We start from the raw sequence: 25,608 nt of genomic DNA, 5'->3' as shown, positions 1-25,608 counted from the left end.
CAGCAGCAAGATGTTCACATGACATTTGCATAACTAAGGCAAAGTTGTAGAAGCATGCAAACATTTGTATTTGAAGGCCAAAACACTAGCTAAAGCAGCTGAGAATTCCCCTTACAAACAGTTAACAGCAGCTCAAGTGTAAATGGTACCCAGCGGTCTACTTTCATCACAGCAGGGAAGAGGATTGCACTCTAGAATTTGGTTTCAAGTCCCAGCTACACAACCACCAAGAAGTCAGTATGTGCCAAGTTTTCTGAGATATTTAGGAATTCCTCCTTTCACCCCTACCAGTGCAGCAAAACTGCAATTCCAAAAATGAAGCTAGCCACTGATTCGTGGCACTTTGCCACAGATCACAGATTCACCTGTCTGCATAACAATATTTATGTAAAGACACTGAAATAATCCAGGCTAAAAATGAACACATTTTAGTGAGGTAAGATCCAGAAACAGCTAGACGGAACACATGGGAGGCTACAAATTAGTGCAGGGGAGGAAATTCTGAACCACAACTTTACTGCAGAAGCCAACAGATTGTTGAATTACAGACCGAGTCCTACAAAAAACAAGCGTACGTTCATTATTACACAGAAACATTAAATAACACATTGTAAACACCATTTCTGGAAGTAAAGACAAAATGAAGGCAGGCAAAACAACAGCACTATGTGTTAAGCTTTGGCTGCCAACACAAAAAAATGAGAATCGCTGCCAGAGCATGTACCTCTAAGTAGCTCAGATACGTGACATCATATTTGAAATTAGCAGAAGCCCTAGTGGTAATGGTATCTTTCCATTATCCCAGAGATGCACTGTTGATTACTAAATGATTAGCAATTAATCCCAACTTTACATCTTCTATGAGGGGCTCTACTGAGTAGTTACAGAAGAAAGAGCTCTTGTAATCATTGTAGATAGCTCTCTGAAAGTATTGGCTCTGTGCTCAGTAGCAGTGAGAAAGGCAAATTGAGTATTAAGAGCTATTTGAAAAAAATATAGCCCAAGCAGAAAATGCATTTTGTTACAGCATCAATATAGTTTGACTACACCATGTTAAAAGTCAGAAGCAAGGCAACAAACCAAAAGAGACACATAGGTGCAAACACATACTTGAGAAGAAATAATTGACGAGCACTGACTGCCTTTGAGACATAGACAGAGTTGTCCCACAGAACACATCTCATGGAGGACACGTAATTAGTAATCTTGTAATGCACACTGGAGAATAAATCAAAAGCCAATGACAGGCGTTTTTTTCTGTTTTGCTTTGCTTATTTAAGCAGGACTCCACTCACACCTGCACATTCTAATGTTGTAGTAAACCTTAATGGTAAAGGTCTATGCCTTTATGTTTCACTTCCTATTCTTGCAGACCTGCCTATAAAGGGGCATCATTACGTTTGGCCATACTACTGCTGCTTAGATTGCTCTCAAAGCAGGAAGGAACAGGAATCCAACCCAAAATCCCATTCTGTTGCACAAACTATTTATCTAAAGGTACATGCTGCATTTCACACTCTGGACTTCTCCATGACAATGAAGTATTGTAGCATAGAGAGTAACTGTTTGGGCAAAAGGGCTATTTTTGTATTACAAGTCTGGATACTGCTGAACACCTACTTCTGGGTAAAAGCACCGGTAACTGGCACAAAGAGACAGAATTAATAATATTTGAGATCATTTTTAGACTGCAAAACATTTTTGATACAAAGGCTGGCTTAATTTTTTATAATTGTCAAATAGTGAGCCCCAGTAGTAACCAAACCTGGCATCTCCTAAAGCAGTTTTCATGAGAATTTGTGAATAGCTATTTCACTTTTGAATGATAACATATGTTAATCAAAATTAAATTTCTCAGGTAAATGAACAAAGCTCTTTCTAAGCTTAACTTCTGCTTTCTGTGCTCCTGTAAGCATTCAATCTGTTTGGACATACTGATTCCAGGGTAACAGAGTCGTTGCCAAAGCTAATGAAAATAATTCACAGAGAGCACTCTGAAGAAGAAATGTCCACCTAGGTAATATAGTTATAAAATATGCATCCACATAGCAGACCAAGACAATCAAAGCCTCGAGAATAACTCCCTTCATAGAAAAACCATAAAAGCTGTTTCCATTGGCTTTTGATGACTTTAGTCTGAGATGTGTTTAGCTTTATTCTCAGCTTCCACATCACAAACTCATTGTCACATTTTCCTCTAATTCATAATCTCAGCACAAGAGACCTGCAGAATAAACAAGGTCTGTTACCCCCAATGTCTATCAACTTCCCTGTTTGGCACAGACACTTTGAACAGTGTAATAGCTAACTGCTTTTCCCTGTCTCATTAGTTCTTGGTGAAATAATTTGACTTAAAAGATAATTTTTGGTTTTGAAAGTGCATATCAAGATTTTTCCCAAATTTCTTTTTTAATATATTTTCTGAATAATCTTTGCAAATAATCTTTACAGTGCACTTTAAAGAAGTACAGCAGATATCATAGCACAATGTCTTGTGATCAGCCATACTAGCTGAATAAGATGAGGCCCATCTTATTAAAAAAATTGGACTGCACACATGCTTACATGTTTCCCTGAACTGGGACCTGCATGGCTAACATTCAGAAATACCTATTTGCACAATCTCCAGTTAGAAATTTGTTTTCCATTAAAATTCAACATGCATTCTTGCCAATGAACAGCAACAACAAAGTCGTCTTTTTTTTTTTTTCCTACCAAAAGGGGAATGTAGATACAAGACACCTTTTACAGTGAAGGAAGACAGTAACACTAATAATTCTTAGCCCAGCTTATGAACGAAGTGGTGCATAAGCATATGCAGTAAAACTGTTCCTCATGTTTCCTCAAGTTATTTTGCAGCAACTAGATAAATGATGCTACATGCCTGTATATCTCTTTCAAAGTCTTTTTAGACATACTGGGATAGAATTTTTTTTCTTTTTAAAAAAAATAGCACTTCCCTCCTTTAGGGTTGTAGAAGGTTCATTATCAGCTTTCATTGTATGAGGCAGGAAGAAAGCTAATATGTGTAAAGAGTCTGTCACATATCATTAACATTTTAAATCACTGTGGTTGCTAAACTCAAGCAGTATTAATAGCATTTGAGGAAGCAATGCTATAGGTCAGAGAAAGTGAAAACATAAGCATGCTTGTTTTGTGGCTTCTAACCACAAAACTATGTCTGCTAAATAATTTCAGGTAGAGGAGATAAATTCATGATATAAGACAAGAAGAGAGTGCTCTGCCAGTAACTCGCTCCCCTTTGTACAATAAAAGTTCCATTTAAGTGATTTGGTTCATTTCAATGGCTGCACTATGGCATGTAAAATGACTTGCTGGGAAGCCATTCCCAGAGCACTCAGGATTTTAAAGTTAGCATACTGAATTTCACTGGGCACCTAAAGAACGTAGTGTAAGTTGAGTGCAAGTTTGGTTTACTCTAGGCATGAAACTGTACTTATGAAAAGGCTCCCTCCTCCGCACTCACCCCGACCTAGCTCTTTGTTCCTTTTAAAGTTTCCCTGTCTTACTTCCACCTTTTTTCTCCTTCTTACATTCCATTGTATTGCTTCCACTTTCCTGACTAAATTTTTGAAACCATTTAAATAGGAAATACATGGTTCAAGGAATATATGGAACACCTGATGGAGGTATTTCCCCTATCTCAAAGATTTAAAAAAACCCCCAAACCTACGCAACCTGGGTATTCAATAATTTCAAACTAAAGTGTCTTTAAAAAAGAAATATTAAAATTTCAAAATACAAAAAGGTGAATCACAGATTTGGATGGAAAAAGCCATTTATGCCACTTGGTGAATATGTTCAGTAACAACCTGTAAGGTAGTAAAAGTAGTATCCAGAACCTGATGTGTCTGTTTTGCCTCAGTTGGGGGCAAGGGGACTAGACTCTTTAGGACAAGGTGCTTTTTTATGTTTGATTCAGTAATTGAGAGGTTCTTTTATTTAGGTAGTTATAAATGAAGTCATATATGCAAATACTACATGAGAAAGTATTAACTAAATTTAACTTCACTACATTTTTTCATTGATGTATCACCATATATAAAATATGGTGGCTTTTTAACTCAAAAATACAGTCTAAAAAGTGAGGAGAACCACAGATTGAACTGATTAAATTACCCAAATTGCAACCTGAACAATTCACCAGACTAGCACTTGCATTTACAGGTAACTACAAAAATGAAATCATATAAGATAACAGCAAATAAAAACAATGCATGTTAAGAAGTTTTAATAAACCCAGAGAACTGACATTCAAGGTTGCCCAAGACAGACATAAGGAAAAAAAGAAATCAAGAAAAAAAGGCAGGTTGTGTTTGTTTGTAGTTTGGTTTTTTTTTTTACAAAAAGGAATATAAAGAAAAAGGGCAAAGCTGATTACTCCAATACAAAGGAAGGATATAACTATTTTAAGTCTTAGTCATCTTGGCTAGAAGTTAATTTCTTCATTGATTTCAAGCATAAGATATAAACATCTGAAAATGGAAACTGTCAAATCTAAGTATAAAAGAACAGTATGACCATGCAAAGGCAGCACCAGAAAAGTGAACAAATAAATTGAGATACAATTAACAAGAGACAAAGGGTAAAAAGAAGTTATAAAAATACACTTCAGAGTAAGAGAAGGATCAAGGAAAACTAGTGGTTGATCAGCAGCTTGAAGGTGAAAGCAAGCTATTGACATTATGTGCCAAGAAGTCTGAACTGTTTACTGCTTTATTGACAGTTGTTACCAAGAAGGTCAATTGTAATTAACGGGCTCCCACAATTACAAGCTATCAAAAAAAGAAAAGAAAGAGGGGACAATATCAGAATAAACAGGGAAATAAAAGATTAAGAAAAACATGTATGCCATATTAAATTTGCCCAAAGTCTTAGAGAAGTGGATGAATATCAGAGCTGTTACTTCTTGAAAACTGTTATCGTTAGAATGATTTCTGAAAGCACATGATGGATGGATATGGGTACAAAAGCCTTTAAAAGAGCAAAAATAATGCCTGCCTAAAAAGGAGGAGGAAGAAATTATAGCCTAGTTACTTTAACTTTCTTTACTTTCCCAGTTTGTAAGTCACCTAAAAGAAAAACAGGAAATGAGTAACTGAGCATGGCTTCACCAAGAACAAGGCATAACAAGGTAACAAGCCTCACAGTATGGGAAATAATTGGTGTCATGTTTCATGATTTTAGGAAGACTTTTGGCATCATGGCACAGCACTGTCTCCTGGTCTAACCAACAAACATCATCTAAATAGTATTACTACAGGGTAAATAGCTATAGAAAAAAAATGATACTATAGCTATGAGTGATTCACTCTCTAAAAGGAAAAAGGCATCAAACGGAGTTCTTGGTCAGCACTGAATCCAGTACTATTCTTTATTTTCGTCATTAATCTTGATGACAGAAGAGAGACTACTCCCATAATGTTTGAAGGTAGGTCTAAGCTAGGAAGGTCTGCAGGCACACTGGGGGACACAACTAGAGTCCAAAAAGATCTTGGTAGAAATGGTTTGCAAAAGATTAACTGTGATTCAAGGAGGTACATTATTTCTTACTCTCAGAAATAATCAACTGTAGAAATGTAGGTTGAGAAATGGCACAACAGTTCTATTGCAAATAAAAGCAGGTATCATACTGGAAGCCTTGTAGACAGAATAAAGCATGCCCCAAATGCCACCTGAAATTATCTTTTTACTTTACTTGCTTTTGGTAAGGCCTTAAATGGATTACTGTTTAGTTGTGGACACTGCCTGCAGGTTGAAAATAAGATGTAGTTAATTTGAAAGAGCAGCAATCTAGAAAACAATCTACAAGAAAAGACTGAAATACTGGACCTTATTTTGGAGAAGACTTCAAAATCCCATCACTTTAACACAACAGCAATATGCACTTATATTCCAGAAATGGAGATTTCAGTTAGACATTAAAAAAACTTTGCAGAGGTAAAGACAGATGTGCAAGGAAAACAGACAATCCCTGGATAGCTTTGGAAACTGGTTCGGAAAATGTCTGTCAGGAATGGTTTGGTTATAACAGATTCTGTATTTAAGAAAATTTCTTAAGGTTTCTTCCAGACTTTTTTCCACTTACTCTTCTATCTTAAAATAATCATAAAACACAAAAGTAGCTGAAAATATAATTTCAACAAATCCTGTTAAAACTGTTATATATGTCAAGATTTAAAGTAACTTTTCCTCAAACTTCATAAAGTCAGAATGCTCTCTAAGCCAAACAGAAACAGTTACGGCCCTGTCCCATTTTACCCTTCTTAAAGAATCACCTGTCCTCAAAGGGGTAGTAACAACTGTATACCTTTCTTACTAAACCTTCCTCTTTCCCTTTCCCTTCCGAACCTTCAGGTGCATCAACCAAACATGAAACCTCATTGTAAGTGCCTCTCAACTTGAAAATGAATCTGCTCACATATAGGACTACGGCATCAAGTCCAAAAAACCCCATACATTAAAAAAATCTGTGTAAATAGCCTGAAGTAGAAATTTCAACACATGAAGATACAATGCTCAGTAATCTTAACACTTGAAAAGCTTCTCAGATACTAATTAAACAAATGAAATAAACATCTCTCTCTGTATAACCTCTGGCCATGTCAACCTTAAACCAATAGTATGGTCACATGGTGTTCTTTAACTGGACTTCTATGTTCCAGCCTAACACAAGTGATTTCCACATTCTGACAACTCCAGTTTCATTTACCATGACAACATCAACACATAATTGTATACATGCATTGAAAGCAAAACTAGAGGAGTAGAAAGCATCCAGAGAACTTTGTGTGTGTATCTGCGTGATAAACAAAACAAAAAAAGAGAAACCCAGACTGGAATATATTTTTTAAAATGTATTTTTACAGGGGAGGAGCATAATGGTTAGAAACATACTGAATTAAATTTATTTGAATTCAATGAAACATGTATTAAACAATATGATTACCTCAAACTTCATTTTATTACATTTTCCAATTCCACTAGAAAAACTCAAAAAAAAAAAAGAAAGTTTTCTATGCAGTTCGGATTTTGAATGAGATCTCATAATTGTAAATACTTTTTAGGTTGTTAGGGACTGATTCGTGTTAATGGTTTCATCTGAGAATTTATTATTATCAAAATGAGTTGATTAGAATACTTACACAATGACAATTTTAAGGTGTTTGAAATCTCCTTTTTTGGTAAATATAGCTTTCCTGTATTGACATAACAAGCTTAAAGAATTGTGTCTTCTGTTTAAAGATTTATTTTTAAGAAACACTTAAAAAAAAATCCTCAATTTTTTTCAAATTCATCCCTGTTCCCAGTAACATATTTCAACATAGCTGTGAATAATTCTAATTTCAGTCTTTGTATCCATTCATTGCTGATTTTTTAACCCTGTGGTGGTATCAACAAATACTTCAATTATTATCCATTAGTAGCAGCTATGATGGCTTTTGAGGTGAAAAGAGAGATGTCTTTAGACAAGGACCGAAGTCACCAAACTCATTTAACTAGGACACTGAAGTTGGTAGCTAACCTGGGCATTAGTTTCAGCTGTTGAACAGGGAGCAGAAGTCTATTACCATACTTCTGAGAAATCAGTCCAATTCATCAAGTTATATCCGTCCAATTGCCCTTACTGACATCTAATTCTTTGGATGCAGGAAAAATTTATTTTTGCTGTAAAATATCAAAGTGAAATGGAGTTATGACCTCAGAAGTATAGGACTGGTCACTGACTATTTTCCCTAGAGAGAATACCCACCTTTTCCCAGGACACAGACCTTTCACCATTACAAGCTCTGGCTTTGTCAGCACATGGAATGTGGCCACTGCTCCCAGAATCAGGAGATCAGAAGCTCCTTGTCAGTAACACGTATTGCTCACTGGTACTTGGAAGCAGCTTTGATATTCCTGCTTTTCCAGACAGTTGTTCTAAGGGAACTTGGGCAGATAACAAACTTAAACCAGAAATAGGAAATCGCGCTCACTTAGCTGATTTCAAAGAGCAGCACTTGTATTATTGAGCCAATAAGACTATTCATATGCCTTACTTGTCAAAATGAATAGAATGAACACCTTTGAACATCCTTCAGAATGGGATACGGAAAAGAAAATCTCACACAGGTATGAAAACATTAAATAGCACTGGAGGAAAAAAAAACAGATGGGAGAATTTGAGTTCATTCAAACAAATGACAGTACTCTCTTGGACCTTTAATGGGAGCACAGTTTTGTCTGAGATGAGAACCAAAGAGATGGAGTGAGCTAGGGTAAGAAAGAGGGAAGCTCCTTCTGATAGTAATGACTAAAAATAGGCTTCATCCAGTCCTCCTGTGACTAAACAAAAGTCTTTCGTGAAACAAGAGACAGTAGAAAGACTAGCAATTCACTGACAGTGCCTCTATGACAATGTACATCATCATGGACTATTTAATCCACACTAAGTCTCCACAACTCACAACAACACAGAAGGAGATCCTATGAAAGTTCTTTAATGTGACCATTTCAAGCCTCCAAAGCATTGAAACCAATGGCTTCACTACCAAGGTAGGGGGATCTCTCAACACATAGCCATGGAGCAGCAAGAAAGTCAGCTGTGCAGATATTTGGGACAAGCTACACTTTTTCCTTCATGTGGTATCCAGGAAATGAGTTACTTCTGTTCTAATTTGACTGTACCAACCCAAAGAACTCAATATTAATATGCCATATTCACCAAATTTGGCAGGTAGGACCACTTGACTACACAAAATATTCAAACCACAGATCAGGTTGTTAAAGGAGTAAGAAAAGCAAAAAAAGATAGTTTTCAATAAAAGTTTCAAAATGTTAGAACAAGACCAGCAGCTTTGTAAACAAAAAATTAAGATAACAGCCAAATATTTTAAACAAAATAAACAAATTAGCATCCCAAAAGCTGTCATATTTTTCAAACCTTCTGATGAAGTTAGGTAGATCCATAATAATAAATAGCAAGGTTTCAGTCTTAAGGCAACCATGCCATGGGTAAGGATGAGGTAATTAGCATGCATTTCTAATATAATCTATTTCTAAGTTTTTTGTCTGTATATAGTGGCTAACATTAACAAAGGTAGCTATACACATGAATGCTTAGTTTAAAAAAAAATAAATTATCTAAAAAGTATCTTGCTTGGGAAGTCCGTTGAGAATAACACTTAAAAAGGCTTTTGCCAATATAGGTTTAACTGTCTGCAGATCCTTTGGAAAGTTCTTAAGATTACGCAAGCAAACATAACCCTTATGAGAAAAAAAAAGACCAAATCCATTAAGATTGAAGTTGCTGAAAGACAGTATTACAGTAGGCTTCCTTTTGAAAGAGGGGACTAAATTTAGTATGCATAAGGCTCTGCAAATTGGATCTATCCAAATTACTCTATGGCCACTAACATCAAAGGAAACTTAACTTACACACTGAGACTCTCAAAAAATTGTACAGGAGGAAATACAGGTTAAGGCACAGCATGCTTTTGAACAGATACAGAAACTGATCTAAATAAGCTTTATGTCACTACAGAAACAAAAAGCCCAGCATATTCAAACATTTAGGAACATATATAAGGACATAGTAAAAAAATCTCCCTTCAGAATTCAATTTAAAGATACAAACAGGACAAACCAGAACCAGGATCACTTTAAACTCTATGCTAGATCCTGCAGGACAAGGTTTAGCACTTGCTTTAGCACCATTGGTGTGGCTGAGTGCAATTAATTGATTACAGCTGGCAACAACTGTGATTGATGAAAGGCAGAAGGGTTACATCTTGTGCTTTTCACTCCTCCCCTCACCCAGTAGTTCTGTAAGTTTCAGGGATAACAAAGTTATGTTCATAGTGCACCAACTCAGTTGTAGCCCCAAGTTCCAGTCTTGAAATACATCACACGTGAAAGAGCTTTTCTTCCTTCCTACTGGCACTGGTCTTTTCCCATATTCTCTGTATGAAACTCCTAGCCAAAGTTTGGCAATAGGTTCTGACAGGGAAATCACAAGGTTAGAGAAGAACTCTCCTTTGCTTTCTTTCAAATTTTTTTAATCGTATTTTTTACTATTACTATTTTTTCTATGGTAAATTACAAGTTTTTAACAGAATTTCTATCCTTAGTATTCCTCTGAATCTTGAGCATCTTCTAAATGCTTTCACAGCATATATTAAAGAAATAACACATATTGCGATGGTTGTACTTATAGCAGAGCTTCAGCCATTATCATTCAGGTCTAATTTCTCCACAAAGACTGTGCTAATCGCATTAATGAATTAAAAAGATTTTGCTATTTTATAAGTGGCGACAGGAACAGCAGTTTGATGTCAGAATAATGAATTTAACCAGCTTTCTGATTTACCATGCCAAATTTTACATTCTCTGGGCACCTGAGGTAATGTCTGTTCTTCTCCCATAAGCTATAAAGCTTCGGCTACTTCTGTTATTATTTTTTATGAGGAAGCTTTTGATCTTTAGCAGATTCCCACCTCAGAAAAGAGAGACATTTTCCTTGCATGAAGAATTCAAGGGTCAAGAATAGGCAAAGAAATGTTTGATCTGATGACCTTACAGGCAACTTCACTTAAATTTTTTCAAGTACTTCTAATAAAACTTTTACAAAGGGATTTGGAAGTTGCATGCATAGCTATAATTAAAGGCAAGGTGTTTCTATCTACAGCACAGAGACAGAGAAAATAGGTCTTTCAAAGATATCAGGAATGACTTTTTCCTGTTCTCCTGGCAGTATCACCCTCAGTCAGTGTGACACTTACTATATTCCTGAGGCTTGCTCTCCCTCCTCTATGTCCAGGCTTTCAAAATCAGCGTTAGGTTAGAAAAGCACTCCCTTTTAACTTTAGGAAGCTAGAAATCACTATACCACTTGTACTGGGTGTTGGTGGCGGGGTGTCAGCAGCGGTAGCTGCAGGGGCCTCTGTGAGGAGAGGTGGGGACTGCCCTGTGCTGGACACAGCCGGTTCCAGCCGGTTCCAGCCGGTTCCAGTCAGCGCCGCCACAGCCCCACCACAGGGCACAGCTGAGCCCCTCAGCCACGCTGGCAGCGCCTCCGGGAAAGCGTATTGAAGAAAGGGCAAAATGCTGCCTGGCAGTGTTTTCCTCACAGGATTGAGGAAAAAAAAAAGTTTGAGGAACAGCCTTGCAAGCACTAAGGTCAGCGAAAAAGAGCGGGAAGCGGTGCTGCAGGCACCAGAGCAGGGACTCCCCTGCAGCCCATGGGGGAACTATGGTGGAACGGGTTGTCCTCCTGCAGTCTGTGGAGAGACCTACTGGATCAGATATCCACGCTGCAGACTTAGATACCTAAAAACTGCTCTCAGGCAGTGTCAGTCTGTACCTTTGGACAATTTTAATGGGATAATGAATTCAAAAGTTTTTGCTGTTTTCTATGCAGTGACAAAATCAGCAGATTGCTTGATGTCATAACAAATAATTTAACCAGCTCCTGATCAATCATTTGTAAAAGTTTATATTCACTGGGCATTTTAATTTGCTTGTCAGAGAGCTGTAGTCATTTTCTAATGCTGCCAAAAAGGTGTCTTGGACACAAAAATGTTTAGGTAAAATTGCATTTGGCAAATGTATTGCGTCAGTGTTGCCAAGAATACTTGGCATCTATTGCATGCTCAGTGGGCAAGTGAGGTTTGTGGTCTGTTCGTGACAGTTCCTCTCTGCTGCTCCTTCCTCCTCATGCTTTTCCTCTGCCCCAACATGGGTCCTTCCCACAGTCTGCAGTCCTTCAGGAACTGCTCTTGCATGGGTTCTCTGCAGGCTGCAGTTCTTCCGGATAAACTTGGTCCAGTGCAGGCTCTCCATGGACCACAGTTTGTTCAGAGAATATCCACCTGCTGGATATTCCCTGAATGTACCTCACAAGTCTTAAACAGAGAAAACGAGAATGTACCTTTAGCTGTTACTGAAAAGCAAGTTCCTTTATTTTTTGTTGTCCTCCACTACACTGAGACAATATTTTACAATATATAGACCTAATAGATTATGGTCTGAAGTAAATCCCACAGAAGAACAATGTGGAAGAGCACAAAGACAGCATGCCAGGGCATTCATCGCTTCCACTTAAGCCTAGAAACACAGAATAAGTATATATATAGCCTCCCAAAAGGCTGAAAAGTCCAAATTGTAGTAATAGGCTATCCCAATGGCTTGGAATGCTGCCTGCAGATAGCGTGCTCTCATTCTGAAAATCAATTAGCAAAGAGAAGGGCCTTTTTGCTCACCGTGTTTGGATTCACTTGAGATTCTTTAGTAAGTAACACTGAAACAGAACTTGGCTTTCTCGTGTGCACTAGGTACAGGAATTGGTGGATGAAAGTGCAGTACATAGCATTGCCTTAAAAAAATGATCCCTGAATGGTTCAGTACAGTAAGTGAAGACAGATCAGAAAAAATAGTGGCACCATTTCTGACAAATGGAAACAAATCAGAAAAATGTACTTCCCTACTCAAGCATAGCTCCCTGTAATGTATAAACATAGTTGGGGCAATTAATATTTTAACAAAAATACGTTGTTACTGGGATTATACATCTTACATAATAAATGGTCTCAGCAAATAATTTTTTTATCTGTGCAAAAACATAACCTCAAAAGTATGCGCTTCATTATATAGCTAAAAATTTAGGCAGTGTAGTTTGGAGATATACCAAGAACAAATTGGATTAAATAGGAAACTGATTAAAATATTTTGCTTGTTGGACACATGGGAAGTTTTAATAACTCATATAAATTGTTTTTAATCATAACATTTAAGAAAATGCAGATATACTCAATCAGCATGGTCCACTGAATACACACTAGTTCTAGGCCTGAGCCCTATCCTCACTTCTCTCTGTAAATCACTTCTTGCCTCAGAGAAGATACATGCAGATCCACAGAATTATTTTAGGTACATAACCCCTCAGTCATCTTAGCTGTGATTTGAAAACAGCATTGTGGATCATGAGTTTAAGCTTCTGAAATACGAAGAAATGGAGGGGATCATCTTTTATCTGAATATATTTCTACAAACAAAATACTTAACTATTTGGTACTTATATGAAAGTACATACATGGCCTGCATCCTATTTTCTAGTTCACCATATCACTAAAAATAAATGAACAAAAGTTCTTCCTTCTGAATATAGAAACAGCTTGTCATATGCGATTTATAACAGCTCCCTCATTATAGAGAACCTTTTCACCATATTACTGTGTGTATAAGAACAATTAAAGAAATTCAGAATTCTCAGTATTTTCTTTAAAAGAGCTGACTGGCTGTGAAAGGTGCTGGACTGAGAGCTCTGATAAGTGAAGTCCTCTTTCTTCTGAATTGATACAGTACAGAGAATAGCAATGCAATTTTCGTTCACACTCTCCCGGGTATGTAATTTATCCCTGACCTTGAGAAGTGCCCGTTTAATCATTAGCCTCTCTACTGAAACTGCTAACAAGAAAGGCAACCATGTGGCACAAGGCACCTGTTCATTAGGGAGTAGACTGAGAAAGAGCATCAGCTCATTGCAGCACAGAGTACCACGTAGAAAGAACTCTTCTATGTGTGGTTGATCCTCCCCTCTGCAAGTAACACTAGTACTGTCAGTAATATATTTTATACAGTTGCAGGCTCACATTTTCTTTGGTTGAAAGAACAGAAATTAAAACCTTCTTCTAAAAGTTAAGGTAATTAAGGAATCTATGGCAAGAAATACCTGATCATTTAAGTACTTTGTATGTTCATACTGTCTCCATAAGTGGCAATGAGCTATGTTCTTCACAGATGCATATTTTTGCTATTTATAAGACTGAAAAAGGTATGGGACATTTGGGTTTGTTTTCTTCTTTAGAAATATATGGTACTCTTCCAATGTTTGATACAATGTTTGGGGAAAAAATCCCTACCCCAAGTCATCTGTGTTTTGCTGCACAATTGAAAAAATATTAATTACAGAAGGAGAAAAAAAGAGCTGGAACAGATATGAACAAGTTACATGCAAATTTGTTGAACAGGTTACTCTATTGTTTAACAACAATGCACAATTTTCATCTCAGATAAACAATTTCAGTATTAAGAACAACAGAACCTACATATACTATAAAGGGATGTTTAACAAGACATAATGAGTGAGATCCAGTCTTAAAATTCTCATCTGATGGTAACTGTCACACAGGGAATAAGTATTAAATATTTCTGCGTATCTTGAATCTTTTAATTTAGAAGAGATAAGGGTGAAGAGGCCAAATACTTTCATACATCAGTGACGAAAATAGAAGATGAAAGGGAAAAAAGAAGAAAGAGGGAAGGAGGCAGAAAAGTTAGACTTTTTAAAACCGTAAGTTAAATTTAAATGGTGTCTATAACCTGGGAGACATTAACACTGTGATAGGAAATTTATCATGTGAAGTGTCTATACACACTATTAAAACATTGATTTAACAAAGACTTTTGAAGTGAAAGCTTCAAATTTGAATGTGCATGGACAAAACAGAAGTAAAGGTTTTCTGGGTGCCATTTTGTAATTGTAGGTGAAATTCATACTCTGTGTGACTGCAGAACAAAGACCAGGCAAAACTTGCTCCAAGAATCTCAATGGGATTTCTATTCATAGTCCTGTTGTGGAAAATGTACTGAATAATGGTATTTGATACTCAGTGTCTCTTGCAAACTGCCAGTGTTGGAATTTCCCTTCCTGAAAGCATGTATTTGATATCTGGACTTCTTTTTTTTTTTCCCCTGCTCATTTATATGTGTGTGGTTTTCCTTTTAGCCCCCACCCCTTTTTAATTTAAATAAAAATCTGGGGGAAAAAAAAAAAAGAAACAGAAGATCACAGGATGTGAAGATGCCATTCTGGGAACTAGCAAGCAGTCTCAACAGTAAAAGAAGCCAAGTGATCTTTCAAGTGGGCTATTACTGTAGTTGTGGGAGCAGAATAATGAAACTGAACAGAATAATTGGCCTAAATATCTGGTTAGAGGGCTGGTACAGAGAAAAGAGCATGAAAGGCTCTACTAAAACCACAGAAAGGTGGGTGTTCCTGCAATCAGCACAGAAAAAAAAAGCATTGGAGAAGTCTGTAAACTAAAGAAGAGGGGGAGGGGAACTACTGGAAAGAAATCCAAGCAGAGAGGGAAAAAAAATACCCACTAAATCTGAAAGTCTAAAGGAAAAGAAAGCAGTTGGCTGTATTTGCTGACATTCCAAGATGGCAGTTGGGAAACAGCAATCAGAGGTGCAGTATCAGGAGGTACACGCTATAAGAGAAATATGGGTGGCTCCTGAGATATATGTAGGAACACTTTTATGTATTTTTAAAACAGGGACAAAGACACAAGTTGGCTGAATAGTCTTGTATAACAAGGTATTATTAAGAGGGACTGCAGCTATCACTGCAAAGAGAAAATAAACAACCATCCTCTCTAAGCTGGTCATTTCCATTAGCTGAAGACTTAACAAATTACTTCTGAATAGAAAAGCAGTGAGGTCGGTATACTCAGATGTTATGACCATCCACGTTCAAGTCAACGCTTCATTACATTAGAAAACATCTGAAGATGTAAGATCCAGTTTAACCATGCTATATATCTACATATCAGAGATTCTTACAGTTATTGAATGAAAGATTAAGCTACTAGCATTTTCCATACCCTTACTATGTACTTCTGAAAGTCACTCTGTAAGTTACCATAAGCAGTCCAAACCCAAATATATCCTATTTACAGTTCTGATGACTGAAACAGACAATGCAGTTGATATTCCTGTTGTTAATGAATGATGATTATAATGACAGTATCAACAGATGATAATTAGAATGACATCATACTTTCAAAAAACTATAGCAAGGTATTTTCTGTGTAATTAGCATTCCAAATTTTAAGTGACATAGCAGAAAATAAGTGGCATTTGTTTGGCTGGTTTGTATTAGAGTTCCTTAAATAATATACTGATAAAGATCCATTAGCAGGAGTCCTAGAGTCTTCATAAATGCAAGAAGCATGAGAGTGCTACAGACATCAATACAGAGAAACATGGCCCCAAAAAGAGGAAAACTACTGCAAGTTTCAAGCATTTCCTAACAAACCAGTGAAACTGGTTCATTTAAACTTCAAAAGGTCCAGATGATATTTTGAATACTAATCCATATGTTAACAGCTAAATAAAAGCAGCTATGGGAAAGTGATTAACAAACAAAATTATGTGTTCATATCATAAGTATATTGAGAAGGAAATATATTTCTAGGTCAAGATGCAAAATATACAGCAAGAACCATCTTTTATCTGGTCTATCTTTTAGTAGATCAGCTGTTGTGATTGGGAGCAATAGACATGGTTTGGGGCACAAAAGCCTTTGCCTAAAGCATGCATGTATTCCTGAAGGCATCTATTTTTTTGAAATTCTTCCAATAAAAGATATCACCGCTTTCTATGAAAAATTTGCTTCACTTGTATCGATAGTTGATCACAGCTACAACAGTACTACTAGATTAAAATAAGCGAGTGACCAAGCAGGTCTCTCTTGGTAAACAGTCAAAGCTACGCATTCAACACAAAGTACAAACCTTCTTTTTAAATACATACAATAAAACAAAGAAATAAACCAACCTATTCTGTAGCCATTTAAAATCTTTCCTCACAGGTCTTCTGAGCTGTTAACTGTGGAATGCATTACACAGTTGCATCCAAGCTAAGAATGAACACAGATTTTTGGGGGGACCTAGGTCTCATGAAATCTCATGCAACTCACTCAGAATGGACGCAATGAAAAAACTGAAAACAAAATGTAAGGAAAAAAATCATGCAAGGCCATTTTTGCTTTATGTCACTACAGATAGAAGGAAGGCAGAATAGTGAGTAAAGATCCTTAGTGATAGCTATGCAACATCACTTTTGTCTCTTAACTATAGCTTCAGTAATAATTACACCATTAATTTTCTCAGAAATATGTCTCCTGTTAGACAATTGCTTTTATTTAAGAACAATCAGAAATAATAGAAATAGCATCTGGCTCTCTCCCTTTGATCTCTTTTGGTTTCAACATGACTAACTTCTGCTGTACATTAAAAAGAACACACACAAGGGACAACATCACTGGAACAAACTACTACCATTGTTATTATGATATTTTTCAGGCAAACACACTTCAGCTACTTCTAATGATTATGCCATTAGTAATCTATCTTGGTGAAAAAAATAACAGAAGTCTCAATTTCTAAGAATTTTCAGTAATAATCAATAAAGAGTGCTTCAGCTTCCAAGCAAATTATTCACACAGAGAATATCATAAAATCACAGAATGGTTTGGGTTGGAAGGGACCTTAAAGATCATCTGGTTCCAACCCCCCTGCCGTGGGCAGGGACATCTTCCGCCAGACCAGGTGGCTCAAAGCCCCATCCAACCTGGCCTTGAACACTGCCAGGGATGGGGCATCCACAACCTCTCTGGGCAACCTGTTCCAGTGCTTCACCACCCACACAGTGAAGAATTTTTTCCTAATATCTAATCTAAATCTCTCCCCTTTCAGTTTAAAGCCATTACCCCTTGTCCTATCACTACGTACTCTTGTAAAAAGTCCCTCTCCAGCTTTCTTGTAAGCCCCCTTTAGGTACTGGAAGGCTGGTATAAGGTCTCCCCGGAGCCTTCTTTTCTCCAGGCTGAACAACCCCAACTCTCTCAGCCTGTCTTCACGGGAGAGGTGCTCCAGCCCTCTGATCATCTTTGTGGCCCTCCTCTGGACTCGCTCCAACAGGTCCATGTCCTTCTCATGTTGGGGGCCCCAGAGCTGAATGCAGTACTCCAGGTGGGGTCTCATGAGAGTGGAGCAGCCTTCACCAGCTGGCCATGCTTCTTTTGATACAGCCCAGGATACAGAGAGAATCCAGTGAGAATCCCATTAGATAAAACTAATTAACAACTTTTATTTCAGAAATGCTCAGATAATAACACTAAGGCTTTTATAAATACCTATTTTTATCACTGCTTGTACTACAGTTGCCTCTAGAATTTTCTCAGAGATCAGGACTCAAGTTAGGCAGCATACAAACTCATAGTTAGATACAGCATAAAAAGGTCTAAAAGTAGAAATTCAGGGTAGAAAGACAATGGGTCTAATATAAGAAACTATTTTTCAATTCAGTGATTACGGTACAGGCAAATCAATATGAAAATAAAAGAAAATTTATTCAAAGCCATTGTCAAGAAATGCATTTAGAAGCAGGACAGCTAATCAAGCCATGACTACAAACTACAGAACTAAACATGAACACTGCAAACGGAATGGAGTGGTTAATATAGACATATTTTAAAGAGAACTAATTCCAAAGGAAAAGACATTGACATCAGAGGAATAAAGGAATGATGTAGGAAAGAAGTTGAGGTGATGTATTTTCACAAATATTCCTGGATTGGATTTATTTATTTTATCCAATTGCTGTTGTATACTGCATGTAACTCCTGCATTCGTTTGGGCAACTCTACCAGTTTATGGGCATCCTTCACACAATTATATTCACAACATCCTGAGGAAACTACTACTTTCCTATTTCTCTCATTTTTCATTCAGAGAAACCATGAAAATAAGAGAAATCCCAGCTCAATTAAAAACCATGGCACAACTATCACTGACTTAAATGGAACGAGAGCTCCACCTGAGTGAATTGTTCAAGGTCATATACAAATTCAGTGCTATATCAAAGAACTGAGTATCACTTTCCGAGTACTTAGCACACACATTAGTAACTGAGCTTATCTTCTTTTTCATAGCTAATGGCTCCCCTAAAAAGCTTTCTGGTAATACCTTCAGCTTAGAAGGCTGAATGGAAAAAAAATAAAAAATGGTTACTTGACTGAGAAGAAAAACAAACAAACAAAACCCAGCAATAACTTGCACTATAGCTCTACTGACTCTGCATACCCTACTGTCATGATCTCTCTTGCTAAGAGATTCTGCTTCCCTCCCAGACATGCTGAAGGTTACAAAGGAAAAAGCAGTTTAGCAGAAGTAATTTTTTTTACTGGAGCTAAAGTTGCTGGGGCTGGTACTGCATTTGCTTCACTTTTCCAATGTAGCTAATTGAAGATAGTCCACTTCATAAAAGTAAGGTAAAAGCATGTTATGAAATAATTGTATAAAGTGACAAAAATAATAGGTGTACGTTCAGAATTCTGAGTAATTTTTGAATCAGTTTGTTGTTTGAACTTCAAACCATCTTAAAAATGGTTACTTACTAACTCCTAGAAAACTGAAACGTGATGCTGCTAAGTCTGCACATCAGTATGACACCAGATAACATGGACTTAATCTAAAAATCTCCAATTTAACTCTATGGGATTTGCATTAAGGGCTTTAGGCAATAGCAAAACCAGTACCATCGGAAAGTTTAACTCTGTAGAAAGGTGACAGGATCTGCATAGGCTGATACTTCTATAGACCCACAGTCTCTTTAGTCATTCTCTTTCTAACAAAACCAAATACTATTGAAATTGCAAGCATGCATAAATAAGGCATTTTTAGATATATCCTTCCCACATGAGGTTACAATTTCATTCATAGGATTTAAGGCCAGAAGGAACCTGTATGATCATCTAGTCTGACCTCTTGCAGAATTTCATCAAGTGGGCAGTACTTCTGGTTAAAATATAGCATATGCCTTGCTACTGGGCTTATGCGTGAAAAGAAACAAAATCAAGATGTATAGTGATAGAAAAGATCAATGTTATTATTCACGTAGAACATTTCTTTATGTTTATACACATATATGGGAGAAAAAGAAATCACAGATTGAGAGTACTAGTGCATTAATTCTTATTCTGTAATTTATCAACTTCTTATGTAAGAGCAGTGCTGGAAAGCAGTCTCTGGAAAAACAAGAAAGTGTTTCATAGAACTGTTATATAACATTGCAGAATAGGATATTGTAAATAATTAATCCAAATGAAAGAACTGGGGATCTTTTGGCAGGGATTAAACATAAAAAGGACAATGATTGGCCTCTATCATTTTGGGGAAAAAAAATCCAAAGATATCAACAGTGACTGCAGAATCTCAGAATTTTTTTAGGGCTTCTACTGATTTAGAAGTTTTAAAGATAAAGTGTATTGTCTCTTAAAGGTCTTTTCCAACCTAAATGATTCTATGATTCTAATATATAAAAAAGAAATTAGGAATAGTTATGTAATAGTTGCCTAGTACCTCTCTTAGAAGGACAATTCATTATGGTATTTCAAGCCCAGTAGTTTCCACTGTTAGCTTCAGAGAGAGATATATATGTATCTGTGCCTCAAAATGAGTGTTTCAATAAAAATTATCACTTTGTCTCAAGCAATATTTTATTAAGGTTCAGATCAAAACCAAGAACATCTCTGATAACTTATTGCAACACAATAAGCTGGAACATAAAGGAGATGCTCAAATACATTTTAAAAATTAATAAGGTTCCACCTGGCTAAATCAAGTTATTGCATAAGCCATCACTTTGTATTCATCAGAAGTCAGTTGTCATCTACCATCACAAAGCAGTTTTATCTTCCTGAGCCTTCAAAAACTACTAATGATGAAAATGATCCCTGTAAACAAAAAGTTTTTGTGAGAACTTCCTCACAAGACTTTTTTCAGGGTTAATTTAGTTTTGAATCCTTTCTTGCAAAACTCATGTAAATCTTTTACTGGCTAAGCAGATCATGTAGAAAGTTGCTTTGAAGAGCCATAAGCCAAACCCATCTCTGGCCAAAGCCTATCAATTACTATCAGCGTGCTACCTGAGTAGGGAATTTAGCCCACATTTCTGCTTATCTTAACATACAAGGTTTCCCTAAATCACCAGCTTTGCTATCATAAGAACACCTGCAGAGCTTTTCCCACAGAGTATAGTTACTGTGGAAGTGATATTCTCACCTTCTGTTCAGACCCATTCAGGCAGTATTTCTGCATTTCTGGGGTGGGGAGAGGTGAAGATAGGTACTTAAGCTGCAGACCGATGTAGGTAACATGTTGTTGCTTTGTATTTACTCAGGCCATAACATAAACAGCATAGGCAAAATGTTCTCTAGCTGTGAAGTTACTGAAGCTTTAGAGCAGGGCTGTTTAAAGGTGTCTGAGGAACATCAATGATGCCATCCCGACCACAATTAAAATCCTGAAAACTCCATTACTGCAAAAGTTCTGCAGTCAAAATATACAATGAGAAGCAAGTAGAGTTTTTGGGTGTTTTAATCTATTACACACTCATTAGGGAATCTTCCTGTTTTGGAGCAGGGGGTTGAAATCCATCTTCTATTCTAAAAGCCTATGTTAAACATTTATTTTTTCATAAAGCTAAGGATTGGGTTTCATGCTTCCCCACAAAAATGTCTTTCAAGTTATTTCAAACATCAGTTAAAAGTCATCTCTCATTTTCAAAGCTTTTAATTTACTTTTTTTCCACTGATGTAATCAGTTAATCCCAAATTGTTCCTTCTGCTTTTACAGAATCTTCGGGAATTTTTCCCTCTATGACTCAGCAGCCTTCTCTGCACCTTCTTCCTTTTCAAACTACTTGCTTTTACTTCTGCTTCATTGACTCCATAATTACAAATCTTGTCTGAAAATAATTCTTCTCTTTCCTAGTATTTTTCTTAGCTCAGTTAGTGAGGAGAGTGCTTTGCTGACCATTATGCACAATTCTCTTTCCTGTTGTATTTAACTCTAATATGTTCTGGAATCCAGTATGTAAAATAATGCTATGAAGAACTGTATGCCATGCATACACAAATGGGATGTGTAAGTTATGGGGATTACTTATGAAAGAACAAGATTACAGGGGAATCACTGGTAGTTATAGGGAAGCATTAAGGTACTTAAGATCACAAGTCTCCATTAGACCTCAATAGGATTTGTACTTCTAACACCCCTTGGTCGGGTTTTGTTTTGTGTTAAATACTATGACTAGTAATAAACAACCAGCACTTCGTTATACTATCGTCTTACACAAAATTCATCATTAAGGTTCAGTACCTTGAAGTAAAATAATGTTACAAGAAAATATTCACAATAGAAACGCAGGAAATTTACACTAAAAAAAAAATAAATAGAACTGAAGCTTCTGAATATACTGAAGTTCATAATTGAAGACAGCAGCAAAAGATTCTCTCTGACCATATAGTAACACTGTCTTCCTGTCTTCCCTTCGTAATATAGTTGTAGTATTACTTTTACATAAAGGTAATTTTGGTTTGCAATTTTGTTTTGGTTTTTTTTTTTTTAAACTGCTCTAAGCAGTTTGAAGACAGAAACTAATCATGAATGGCACTTTGTTTTTTTTTTTAAAAATCATAAAGTAAAATTTCATAACTTTTTATACACACAGGGAACACTCTTAGAAGCTAACTACAAGGATATATACATTTCAATAATATTATCTCTTCTAAATATACAAGATCATCTAGAAATCTGTAGAGTCTCCTAACAAACAATTTAGGTATATCTTACTGCACCTATCTCTAGCCCTGTTGATGTTACCCTAAAAAATGCCAATAGCTTCTATTCATTTTCAGCTAAGACTCAAGTGTAATGCTTTCACATAACACAGATTTTTTCTTTTCAAAGCCAGCTATGGGAAACATTAACCCCTATTGCACCTAGGTTTCTATCTGGAGAGTGCCGAATTTCATGGATTTGGCAGTCTTGCATACACAAGAGCATGTTAGCTCTGTAATTAATTTTATGTGCATGAAAGCATAAATATATATAGGTACACACTTTGTAATCTGTTTCTTTCCTTTAATGAAGACTGTTATTCCATGAGATGAAGGAAGAAAATTCTCTTTTCTGCTGACTCACTGTAATGGTAGTAGAGATCCAGACCAGTGGTTGAAGCGATGCAGAAGAGAAACTGGCTAGTGTCTGTTTTACACAATACTAAATATTGCATCAGCATGCACCACTCAAAGGACTCAAAATTTCACCTCTGAAATAAAAAAGTACAAGAGCTTATAACCTCTGCTGCTTTTGAAGCTTTCCCACTATGAGAAGACTGATAGGCTATCTGGTGTTCACACTCATTAGTAAAGTGAATAAGCACCACCATCTCATACCATTAAGCACATCATGGGGAAACCCTTTTCAAGAGAAGAAGGTAACTGGCATTATTTAAAGTAAAAATCATCATCATCATCATAATCCCTAATTAAAGATGAATAACCAAGAAGAAACACATATAACATTTCACAAGGAAGTTTTGGAGATTCTCTACCTTCCCTGTTAAGGTTTTGGATTCCACTCATCAAACATTGTTTTACCAAGGGCTAAGAGTTCTTGATGGTCTCTTTCATCCTCTTTCTCAGAAGGACAGGAATTCATTCAGTCAAAATTGTTTTGCATTTCCAGCAGTGCGAAGAACCATGCGAATAGTGTGAATCGTTACTTAACCTACTAACAAACGCAGCCGATAACAGAATGAGACACTAAACTGGAGACTGACAAATTACATTATTTTTTCCAGTGCCTAGTCATGTTCCAAAGCAGACCGGAGCTGGCACAGACATGCTCCTTTCAATTTAAGATCTTTTTTATAGAATTTTTTCAATTTGTCAATGCCATGCGTTATTGCCATGCACTAATTTTGCAGGTCTGTGCTTAAAATCGTATTCTTATCAGCTCAGTGTTTTCCCTTCCGAGCACAGTCACTAATCTTATCTTATACTCCACGGGCTGCATACGATTATATCTCTACAAGGATTTTAGTCTATGGCAGCTAATAATGCTGCTGCTTCACTTAGCTCCAAATGTAGTGTGGAGTTGCATTCTAAATCATTACAATATTATCAAATATGTCAAAGTTAAAAATGCATTTATGTTTCCCAAATCAATTGCAACTGAAAATAATAGTAATTCGGCAGTGAATACAATTGTTTTGATAATGTAATCTAGAAATTTTAATACTTATTAGTCCTGAACAAAATTTTACAAAGCACCTTTTGTTCATTTGCCCATCCCCCATTTTGGACTCTAGTATTCAGTCAGATTGTTGTGAGACATCTGTAAAAATTATCTGCAATCTCTCTATTGCCACAATACAGCTAATCCACCAGTTCTCTTCATGAACTGCAGAAACAAAAGCAAACACCTTTCCATGCTGCACACTAGTGTGCATTTTTGCCATCTCAAGCAAATGCATGTTTGATAAGGCTTTCAGTAGAGTTGCAGTGAGCGGTATTTCTAAGTGCCATTTGATGGAGAACCTGGTCCTGGTTGGTTACAGTAAAATATAATCTGAAATAGAGGTTTAGAACCGTGGCATATTTTTAACTTCCTGACATATGCAGCATAGTCTGCTATTGAGGAATTTTCCTCTCACCAAAGTGATGAGCAGACAAGGCAACACTAATGCTACTCCACGCTTTGCTCAGTGGGAGGTAATGCAAAATTGGCGCAGTAGCAAATACTATATTAATAGTGTGGTGCTCCTTTTCCCTTCCCTCCCCCATCTCAGTTTCAGACTTGGAAAGTGATAACATACAGGACAGACTACATTCTTCTTCAAGAAAAAGGAATGAAGAGAAATCATTTGGTAAGTGATCGCTAGGAAAAAAGAATTTGCTAAAAATGCACCGGGCTGATGGTAAATAACTGACATCCATATTCAGTACAGTGCCGAGCAGCTACAGCCAGTGATATAACCTGTTATATCAACACAGGACCAAATTCATCTCTCAGTTACACTGATGTCACTGAGGGTCCTCTAAATTTATAGCTGGTGTGTCTCTAGCTCTATAGTGACAATATCAACATACCAGTTCATTGATGCTGCGCTTACTATGATACATTTATTAAATATGAGTATATTTAGCATCAGAGAACCAAAAGTACTCTATACTTACTGACATATGAAACACAGTAAATTAATTCCCCCAGTTAGAATAGCTGCAAGTTTAAAGCTTCTGTTTCTTTGAATACCTATGATAAAATAATGTTACAAAGGACATACACAATTCAATTACTCAAAACCATATAAATTGTTACAAAAATAGATTATGTAGGTATGGGAATTAATTACTCAAGTTATCTTCAAAGATTTTAATTTTTGGCATTTCTTCATTTTCAAAAACATTTCTCACCACATACCTGTATGTCTGTATCGAACGTGGATTGTCTTTGACTCTGAAGACTGTATTATAGAAACAACACAGATTAAAAGTAAATATTATGAAGCATATACAGCTCCAGAGTTCACAGCAAAATTATCTTTATTTTTATAAATGTTGTTGTTGGACTGCAATCCATTAATAGGCAAACCCAAAGTCAAACTTAACTAGACATCATTAACAGGATATTACAGTTTGTATAGCATTAGCTGTATGACAAAATAATCCCTTTACCCATATTATGAACTGACTCTCTTTTTATTGAAGAAGAATGCTGGCATGATGCATATAACATATATGCTTCCCCAGAAAAGGATACAATACAGAACCACAAAGTTTGAATGCAAAAATATTCGAAAGGCATTTTCTGGGTACCTGATTTATAGAAACTAATGTATAAAAGGAGGCTTACTGATTACAGAGAAAGTAATATGTGATTGGTGTATGTCCAGTTATGCAAAGGAAAATGG

The sequence above is a fragment of the Haliaeetus leucocephalus genome, unplaced genomic scaffold, assembly GCF_000737465.1.
Source record: "Haliaeetus leucocephalus isolate CR32 unplaced genomic scaffold, Haliaeetus_leucocephalus-4.0 Scaffold362, whole genome shotgun sequence".
Classification (NCBI taxonomy): Eukaryota; Metazoa; Chordata; class Aves; order Accipitriformes; family Accipitridae; genus Haliaeetus; species Haliaeetus leucocephalus.
The sequence above is the reverse complement of the archived record's forward strand: the minus strand, read 5'-3'. Positions refer to the sequence as shown.